Genomic DNA, 11,098 nt, shown 5'->3' with positions numbered 1-11,098 from the left:
GGTTTACTTTACCTGATTCAAGACGTATTCTAAAGCCACAGTAATCAAGACAGGGTGGCATTGGCATAAAGATTGACAGATAAATGGAGCAGAGTCCAGAAATAGAACCATATGGATACGGACCAGTGATTCTTTAACAGCTTTATAAATATAATTTACAAGCCATACTCTTCACCCATTTAAAGTGTACAGTTCATTGTTTTTTAGTAAGTTCACAGGGTTATGCAGTGATCCCCGCTATCTATGGAAATTTTTTTTGTTTTTTGTTTTGTTTTGGCCACACAGCACAGCATGCAGGATCTTAGTTCCCTGACCAGGGACTGAACCCGTGCCCCCTGCAGTGGTAGTGCAGAGTCCTAACCATTGGACCACCAGGGAATTCCCATCTATGGAACATTTTTGTCCACTGAAAAAGAAACCCTCTACTTCTTAGCAATCACTCCCCATTTCCCCTGCTACCTTCCCCTTAACCCTAAGCAACCACTAATCTGCTTTCGTCTCTCCAGGTTTGCTTATTCTGGACATTTGGCATAAACAGAATCATATAATATTTGATCTTCTGTGGCTGTCTTCTTTCACTTTGCATAATTTTTTCAAGGTCCATCTATATTATACCATGCATCAGTACTCCATTCTTTATGATTGCTGAATAATATTGTATCATGAGGATATATCACATTTTCTTTATTCATTCATCAGTTGATGGACACCAGGTTGTTCCTACTTTTTGGCTACTATGAATAGTGCTGCCATGGACATTTGTGTACAAATTTTTGTGTACATATGTTTTCATTTCTCTTGGATCTATATGTAGGGGGTGTAATTATTGAACATATTTCACTTTTTAAAGGACCTGCAAAACTGTTTCCCAAAACAGCCAAAAACTTTTACATTCCCACCAGCGTTATATTAAGGTTCCAGTTTCTCCATATCCTGCCAACACTTGTTATTGCTTGTCTTTATTATACCCGTTGTAATAAAAGTGAAGTGGTATATCTTTTTTTTAATTGTGGTAAAATATATATAACATAAAATATGCCCTTTTAAGTATGCAATTTAGTGGCATTAATTACATTCACAATGTTTTGCAACCATTACCACTATCTATTTCCAAAACTTTTCCATGACCCCAGTCAGAAACTCTGTACCCATTAGGCAATAAAATCCCATTCCCCTTGCTCCCAGCCCCTGGCAACCTCTAATATACTTTCTCCTGCAATTAATTTGCCCATTTTAGATATTTTATACAAGTGAAATCATACATTTTTTGCCTTTTTATCTCTGGTTTATTTCACTTAGCATAATGTTTTCAAAATTTATCCATGGTATGGCACATATTAGCTATCGTTCCTTTTTATGGCTAAATACTATTCCACTATATGTCTATACCACCTCTTGTTTACCCATTCACCTCTTGATGAACACTTGAATTCTTTCTACCTTTTGGATATTGTGAATAATGCTACAGTAATTATTATCATATAAGAATGTGTTTGAGTTCCTGTTTTCAATTGCTTTGGATATATACCTAGGAGTAGAATTACAGGATCATCTGGTAATTGTATTTTTAATTTTTTGAGAAACCCCCAAACTGTTTTCCACAGTGGCTTAGCTATTTTACATTCCCAGCAGCAATGTGCAAGATTTCCAATCTCTCCACATTCTCATCAACATTTTTAATTTTCTGGTTATTGTTGTTTTTCAGTATTGTTTTTATTATTATAGCCATCCTAGTAGGTGTGAAGTGGTATCTCATTGTGGTTTTGACTTACATTTCCCTAATGATTAATGATGTTGAGCATCTTTTCATGTGTTATCAACCATTTATAAATCTTCTTTAGATGAATATATTTTCAAATCATTAGCTCATTTTTTTAATTAATTAATTTATTTATGGCTGCATTGGGTCTTCGTTTCTGAGTAGGGGTTTTCTCTAGTTGGGGCGAGCAGGGGCTATTCGTTGTTGTGGTGCACAGGCTTCTCATTGTGGTGGCTTGTCGTTGCAGAGCACGGGCTCTAGGCTCATGGACTTCAGCAGTTGTGGCATGCGGGCTTCAGTAGTTGTGGCTCGTGGGGTCTAGAGCACAGGCTCAGTAGTTGTGGCGCACGGGCTTAATTGCTCTGCAGCATGTAGGATCTTCCCAGACTAGGGCTTGAACCCGTGTCCCCTGCATTGGCAGGCAGATTCTTAACCACTATGCTACCAGGGAAGCCCTTTAGCCCATTTTTTAATTGGCTTATGTCTTGTTATTAAGTTGTTAATTTTTTTTGTATATTCTGGGTGGAATTCCTTTTCAGAAATATGATCTGCACATTTTTTCTTCCATTCTGTAGGTTGTCTTTTCACTTTCTTGTTGGCATTATTTGTAGCACAGAAGATTCTAATTTTGATTTTTTGGGGGGCCAAGTTGCATGGCTTGCCAGATCTTAGTTCCTCAACCAGGGGTCAAACCCCGTGGCCCCTGCAGTGGAAACTTGGAGTCCTAACCACTGGACTGCCAGGAAATTCCCAGAAGATTCTAATTTTGATGTAGCCCAATTTATCTATTTTTTTCTTTTGTCACTTGTGCTTTTGGTGTCATACCTAAGAAATTATTGCCTAACCCAAGGTCACAAATATTTACTTTTCATTTTCTTATAAGCTTTTTTTAGTTTTAGCTCTTACATTTAGGTCTATGAGTTATTTTGAGTTAATTTCTGTGTATGGTGTGAGGTAGGGGCTTCACCTTCATTCTTTATATATGAATATCCAGTTGTTGCAGCACTATTTGTTGAGAAGATTATTCTCTCAACAAATAGTAAATTATCTTGTAACCCTTGTCAAAAAGCAAATGATGATAATTGTACATGTTTATTTCTGAAATTTTATTTCTATGGCAACAGACTTTTGTTAAAAGTCCAAAAGCAATTTGGTGGAGAAAGAATAGGTTTTTTCAACAAATGCGGCTGGAATAAGTAGCACCATAGATAGTCCTATGCCAAAAAACCAAACAAACAAACCAAAAAAGAAAAATTAAAAAACCTTCAATCCATATCTCACAATCTATATCTTACATATCTCGTACACAAAAATTATCTCAAAATTTGCCATTTACCTATATATAAAGCCTAAAACTATGAAACTTCTACAAAAGAAACAGGAGAAAATCGTTGTGGTCAATTATACAAAGAAAAAAATTTAGGTACGACACCATAAGCATAATCCCCAAAAGGAAAATCAATAATTTGGACTTTATCAAAATTAAAAGTTCTGGGAGTTCCCTGGTGGCCTAGTGGTTAAGATTTGATGCTGTCACTGCCATAGCCCATATACGATCCCTGGTTAGAGAACTGAAATCCCACAAGCTGCACAGCCAAAATATTAAAAAAAAAATTAAAAAGCTCTGCTCTTCAAAGGACACTGTTAAGAGAATGAAAAGATAAGCCCCAGAATGGAAAAATATATTTTCAAAACACATATCTGATAAAGGACTTGCACCAAGAATATATAACAAGCTCTTTGTTATGCTCAATAAAAAAGCCATTTTTATAAATAGAGAAATATCTGAACACGCACTTCATCAAATAAGCACATGAAAAGATGCTCAGCATCACTGGTAATTAAGAGAATGCAAATTAAAATCAGAAATAGATACCTCTTTACACCTATTAGAATCAATAGAATTTTTTTTTTTAATTTATTTATTTTTGGCTGTGTTGGGTCTTCGTTGCTGCACGCAGGCTTTCTCTAGTTGCCGCAAGCGGGAGCTACTCTTTGTTGCGGTGCACAGGCTTCTCATTGTGGTGCCTTCTCTTGTTGCAGACCACAGGCCCTAGATGCACGGACTTCAGTAGTTGTGGCACACAGGCTGAGTAGTTGTGGTTCACGGCCTCTAGAGCACAAGCTCAGTAGTTGTGGCACACGGGCTTAGTTGCTCTGTGGCATGTGGGATCTTCCCGGACCAGGGCTCGGACCCATGTTCCCTGCGTTGGCAGGCGGATTCTTAACCACTGCGCCACCAGGGAAGCCCCTAGAATCAACAGAATTTTTAAAACTGACCATATCAAGTATACGTGAAGATGTGGAGGAACTGGGACTCTCATACACAGCTGGTTGGAATATAAAATGGTGCAATCAGGGCTTCCCTGGTGGTGCAGTGGTTGAGAGTCCGCCTGCCAATGCGGGGGACACGGGTTCGTGCCCCGGTCCAGGAAGATCCCACATGCCCTGGAGCGGCTTGGCCCGTGAGCCATGGCCGCTGAGCCTGCGCGTCCGGAGCCTGTGCTCCGCAACGGGAGAGGCCGCAGCGGTGAGAGGCCCGCATACTGCAAAAAAATGGTGCAACCACTTTGGAAAGGAGTTTAGAAGTTTCGTAAAATGTAGGATATATACCTACCACATAATCCAGACTCTCCATTCAGATATTTACCCTGCCAAAATGCAAGAGTATGTCCATATAAAGACTTGTACATGAATGTTCATAGCAGCTTTATTTGTAATAGCCCTAAACTAGAAACAACCCAAATATCCATCAATAGGTGAATGAATGAACAAATTTATATATATCTATAAGTACTACTCGTCAACAAAAATAAATAAATTATTGATCTATTCAACATGGATGAATCTTAAAATAAGTATGCTCACTGAAAAAAGCCAGACAAAAAGGAGTACATGTTGTGTGATTCCATTTATGTAAAATTCTATAAAATGCAAACTAAACCATAGTGACAGAAATCAGATCAGTGTTTGCTTGGGAATAATAGGGTAATGGAGTGGGGAGGGATGGGAAGAATGGATTTCAAAAAGGCATGAGGGAAATTTTGTAGTGATGGATATGATCATTATATTGATTGTTGTTATGGCTTTACAGGTATATATATATGTCAAAACTTATCAAATTAAATACTTCATATAGGTACATAGGTACATTTCATTGTAAATCAGTTATACCCCAATAAAGCTATTTTTTAAATTACATATATGTTGATACTATAAAATGGTACAGCCATTTTTGACAGTCAGGCAGTTGCTCAAAAAGCTAAACGTGGAGCTTCCCTGGTGGCGCAGTGGTTGAGAGTCCGCCTGCCGATGCAGGGAACATGGGTTCGTGCCCCAGTCCGGGAAGATCCCACATGCCACAGAGCGGCTGGGCCCGTGAGCCGTGGCCGCTGAGCCTGTGCGTCCAGAGCCTGTGCTCTGCAACGGGAGAGGCCACAACAGTGAGAGACCCGCGTACCGCAAAAAAAAAAAAAAAAAAAAAAGCTAAACGTGAAGTTATCGTCTAACCCAGCAATTTCACTTCTACATAACTGTCCAAAAGAAATAAAAACACGTTCCACACAAAGAATGCTCCAGAGCAGCATTATTCAAAATAGCCAAAAATCAGAAGCAACTCAGATGTCCATCAACTGATCAATGGATAAACAAATATGCTATATCCATACAATGGAATATTATTCGGCCATAAAAAGGAATCAAATACTGATAGATGCTACGACATGAATGAACCTCAAAATATTTATGCTAAGTGAAAGAGCCATCACAGAACACCACATATTATATGACCCCATTGATACAGAAAGTCCAGAATAGGAAATTCTATAGAGATTGAAAGTAGATGAGCAGTGGACTAGGCCTAAGTGTAGGGGAGAATGGGAAGTGACTGCTTATGGGTACAAGTTTTCTGTTGGGGATGATGAAAACTTCTAAAATTAGATTACATGATTGCACAACTCTATAAATATACTAAAAAAACATTGAATCATATGCTTTAACATGTGAACTTTATGGTATGTAAATTATATCTCAAAAAAACTGTGAAAAATTACATATATGGCTGGCATTCTATTTCTGTTGGACAGTGCTGTTTCAGAGAAACACAGCTTGGTGCAAAATATGGGCCAAAGGTAAATAGGAGGACATAGTGGTGCTCATTATGCGCCTTCCCTGCATATGTTAAGTGTTCTACAAATATTTGCTCATTGTTAACATAGGACAAATGCTGCAGGCAATAAAAATATATTAGAGGTAATTTTTTGACCCCAGGATTTTTTAAAACTATCATGTGTAAAAGATTTTAAATACTCCATTTACATTTGCTAAGCAATAATTAAATTCTCTAAAATCGGCTTGAATATACAAATTACATTCAAGTTTTGGATAGTTTTTAAGGATTTTTCTGTAATCGCTAAGGATGCTTTCCCCAACTCTACCCGCACCCCCCACCCCCCACCCCGCATCTACATCAGGGTTTCCTTTCCATCTTGCAGATTGCTACCTTGGAAAAACTCAGACAGAAGCAAGTTTTCTAATCAAGTGCCACCTAATGGTGTGTCAGTATTCGGCTATATCAAATCCTAAATCCACCAAACGAATTTTACTAAGTTTGATGCCAGAATCAAACAACTTTATAGGTCATAAGCTAAAAGCATGATGTCTGTGTGAGTTTGGGGCATGATGGTGGCTGGTAGTTTATTTTTTCCAAAGGGGTGGAACTGTCTTCCACTTCTTCTTCAAAGGAAATGATGATTCTAAAATATCCCACATAGAAAATAGAGATGAAAGCTTTGATAAACATAATGGTCCCACACACAAAGATGTCTAAGCCCTAATTCCTAAAACCTATGAGCATATTATGTAACATGTCAAAAGGGACATTGCCGATGTAATTAAAGTTGTAAACTTTAAAATAGAGATTATTCTATTTGATCTGGTGAGCCCAGTCTAATCACATGAGCCTTTACAAACAGAGAACTTTCTCCAGTAGGAGGCAGGAGAGCTGAGGCAGAAAGAGAAGTGAGACAGACTCGAAGCATGAGGACTCAGTGCATCATTGCTGGCTTTGAAGATGTAGAAGCAATGTAACAAGGAAAATTTAAGGAGCTGAGAGGGGCTCCAGGCTGACAGCCAGACAGGAAACTAGCCCTCAGCCATACAACCACAAGGAACTGTATTTCACTAACAGCAAAGGTGAACGTATAAGTGGATTCTTTCCCAGAGTCTCCAGAAAGGAATAAAGCCCTGCTCACTTCTTGATTTTGACATTTTGAGATCTGAAGGTGAGTACCTTGCCAAGCCCACCAGACATTTTTTTTAAATAAATTTATGTATTTATTTATATTTATTTTAATAATTTTTTTTTTTTTTAATTTTTTTCCAGTACGCGGGCCTCTCACTGTCGTGGCCTCTCCCGTTGCGGAGCACAGGCTCCAGACGCGCAGGCTCAGCGGCCATGGCTCACGGGCCCAGCCGCTTCGTGGCATGTGGGATCTTCCCGGACCGGGGCGCGAACCCATGTCCCCTGCATGGGCAGGCGGAATCTCAACCACTGCGCCACCAGGGAAGCCCTATTTATTTATTTATTTATTTATTTATTTATTTATTTATTTATTTATTTATTTTTGGCTGCATTGGGTCTTAGTTGCTGCGCGCGGGCTTTCTCTAGTTGCAGCAAGTGGGGGCTACTCTTCGTTGCAGTGCATGGGCTTCTCATTGCGGTGGCTTCTCTTGTTGCAGAGCACAGGCTCTAGGCGTGCAGGCTTCAGTAGTTGTGGCACACGGGCCCAGTAGTTGTGGCTCACGGGCTCTAGAGCACAGGCTCAGTAGTTGTGGCGCACGGGCTTATTTGCTCCGCGGCATGTGGGATCTTCCCAGACCAGGGCTCGAACCCATGTCCCCTGCATTGGCAGGTGGATTCTTAACCACTGCGCCACCAGGGAAGTCCCCCCACCAGACTTCTGACTACAGAACAGTGAGATAATAAATGGGTGTTGTTTTATGTTTTGGCAATTTGTTACACAGCAATAGAAAACTAATACAAGAGCTATCGGAAGGGGGTTTAGGAGCCCCATGTGCTTAAAAAGTTCTTAGGGAAGGTAAGGGGGAAGGTGCTTAAATTTAAAAATTGGAAGACACATTCAGAGATATAAATAAAAACATTATGAGAAGGATTATGTTGTATCACAGAACCAGGGTTTGGGGCTCACGGGTTGGCTGTGATATTGAGCTCTGCAGCAGGCATGGAACTGGCCTGATAGGTTTAGCTACCATTGTACAAATTCAGAAGGACTCATAGAATGAAGACAAGAAGTGGGACCCTTATTTATATCTGATGTCGGGGGATTCTTTGAGAAAGTAACAACAATGGTACTACTGCTTTTTGCCCCCAGCTTGTCATTACTGGAGTTTTCTACTTAACTCATACAAAGCCAGTCGGTCACACCTGCCGCAAAGCATTAGTCCAGTCTTGTACTGGCCGAGAGTATGAACAGCTCTAAGATGAGGGCATACTTGGTGTCCTCCCTGGAAAAAAAGCCAGTCCTTTCAGGAAGTGAACATACAAGGCCACTGTTCTCCCATGAGGGGACAGGACCAAAACAAGAAACACATTTTTTTTTCCTATAGTACTTTTCTTTTAATGAGTTCTTTTCTTTTCTTTTTCTTTTTTTAAATTTATTTTATTTACTTATTCTTTTTTGGCTGTGTTGGGTCTTTGTTGCTGCGTGCAGGCTTTCTCTAGTTGCGGCGAGCGGGGGCTACTCTTTGTTGTGGTGCGCAGGCTTCTCAGTGCAGTGGCTTCTCTTGTTGTGGAGCACAGGCTCTAGGTGCATGGGCTTCAGTAGTTGTGGCTCGCAGGCTCTAGAGCGCAGGCTCAGTAGCTGTGGCACACGGACTTAGTTGCTCCACTGCATGAAGAAACACATTTCTTGTCATCTGGCTTATTGTTTTCAAATCTCTATTCTGTCCCAATTCCATAAATTCTTTCAAAGGTGTGAGATTCAAGAAACCCAGGGCCTTTTCTCAGTTTTAGTCTTCTAGTTTGAACTTTATGATTTAATGTGATTGTCAAGGAATAAGGATGAAACACTTAATTCCAGTGCTATATAAACTATAGAAATAATGGCAAGGTTTTCAGTTTATTTTGAAGCTAACATACACACATGCACACATACATGCAATCCAAATCAGACTAGTCTCACTTAAGCAACTTATATGGAATTTATAAACATACATCCAAAGCGGAATACTATCAAATCTAATCCACTAGTACAATATATTAAAATAATAACATTCCATTACCAAGCAGGGCTTGGCCCAGAAATGCAAGGGTAATCAAAACTTTACAATTTATAAATACTATATACAGATGATGTCTATTTTGTACTAGCATAGTCCTGCCGTTTAGCACAGTGCCTGGCACACAGTGGACAATAAGTATTTGCTGAATGACTAAATGAATATTCACTGTCAATAATCCATTGGAAAATAAAGTGAGAAGAAGCTCCCATTAAAGTAACAATTACAGCAATTTTATATAAGTACATAAAAATGTATACAAGTATGCCTTGTTTTATTGCACTTTGATTTATTGTGCTTTGCAGATATGGTATTTTTTTTACAAATTGAAGGTTTATGGCAACCCTGTGTCAAGCAAGTCTGTCGACGCCATTTTTCTAACAGCATTTGCTCACTTTGTGTCTCTGTGCCACGTTTTGGTGATTCTTGCAATATCTCAAAATTTTTCATTATTATTAAGTTTGTTACAGTGATCTGTTATCAGTGATCTTTAATATTACTATTGTAATTGTTTAGGGGTGCTACAAACCACACCCATGTATGATGCTGAACTTCATTAATAAATGTTGTGTGTGTTCTGACTGCTCCACCAATTGTCTGTTCCCCCATCTCTCTCCCTCTCCTTGGGCCTCCCTATTCCCTGAGACACAACAGTATTGAAATTAGGCCAGTACTAACTCTACAATGGCCTCTTAACTGTTCAAGCGAAGGGAAGAGTCATATGTCTCTCACTTTAAATCAAAGGTAGAAATGATTACGCTTAGTGAGGAAGGCATGTCGAAAGCTGAGACAGGCTGAAAGCTAGGCCTCTTGAGCCAAACAGCCAAGTTGTGAATGCAGAGGAAAAGTTCTTGAAGGAAATTAAAAGTGCTACTCCAGAAAACACACAAATGATAAGAAAGAAAAACAGCCTCTTGCTGATATGGAGAACGTTTTAGGAGTCTGCATAGAAGATCAAACCAGACACAACATTCTCTTAAGCCAAAGCCCAATCCAGAGTGAGACTCTAACTCTCTTCAATTCTCTGGAGGCTGAGAGAGATGAAGAAGCTGCAGAAGAGAAGTTTGAAGTTAGGAGAGGTTGGTTCATGAGGTTTGAGGAAAGAAGCTGTCTCCATCACATAGAAGTGCAAGGTGAAGCAGCAAGTGCTGATGTAGAAGCTGCAGCAAGTTAGCCAGAAGATATAACTAAGACAATTCATGAAGGTGGCTACACCAGATTTTCCATATAGGTGAAACAGCCTTCTATTGGAAGAAAATGCCATCTAGGACTTTCATAGCTAGAGAGGAGAAAGCAATGCTTGGCTTCAAACTTCAAAGGACAGGCTGACTGTCTTCTTACGAGCTAATGCAGCTGGTGTCTTTAAGTTGAAGCCAATTCTCATTTACCGTTCTGAAAATCCTAGGGCCCTTGAGGAATGATGCTAAGTCTACTCTACCTGTGCTCTGTAAGTGGAAAACAAAGCCTGGATGACAGCACATCTGTATACAACATGGTTTACTGAATATTTTAAGTCCACTGTTGAGACCTACTTCTCAGAAAAAAAAAGATTCCTTTCACAGTATTGCTGCTCACTGACAATGCACCTGGTCACCCAAGAGCTCTAATGGAGATGTACAAAGAGATTAGTGTTGTTTTCATGACTGCTAACACAACATCCATTTTGCAGTCCTTGGATCACAGGGTAATTTTGACTTTCAAGTCTTATTATTTAAGAAATACATTTTGTAAGGCTATAGGTGCCATAGATTGTGATTCCTCTGATGGATCTGGGCAAATTCAATTGAAAACCCTGAAAAGGATTCACCATTTCAGATAACATTAAGAACATTCATAGTTCATGCGAAGAGGTCAAAATATTAGCATTAACAGGAGTTTCAAAGAAGTTGGTTCCAACCCTTATGGATGACTTTGAAGGGTTCAAGACTTCAGTAAAGGAAGTAACTGCAGATGGAAATAGTAAGAGAACTAGAATTAGAAGTAGAGCCTAAAGATGTGACTGAATGGCTGCAACCTCATGATAAAACTTCAATGGATAAA

At 39.4% G+C, this 11,098-nt stretch overlaps 1 non-coding gene across 1 annotated transcript; it reads right to left on the bottom strand.

Moving 5' to 3' along the window:
- Window positions 1-305: 305 nt before the first annotated feature.
- Window positions 306-378, bottom strand: TRNAG-ACC (transfer RNA glycine (anticodon ACC)). The gene has a single exon. It is a non-coding gene; the product is annotated as a tRNA-Gly (tRNA).
- Window positions 379-11,098: the final 10,720 nt, after the last annotated feature.

This window comes from Delphinus delphis, chromosome 16 (assembly GCF_949987515.2).
Source record: "Delphinus delphis chromosome 16, mDelDel1.2, whole genome shotgun sequence".
Taxonomy (NCBI): domain Eukaryota; kingdom Metazoa; phylum Chordata; class Mammalia; order Artiodactyla; family Delphinidae; genus Delphinus; species Delphinus delphis.
The sequence above is the reverse complement of the archived record's forward strand: the minus strand, read 5'-3'. Positions and strand labels throughout refer to the sequence as shown.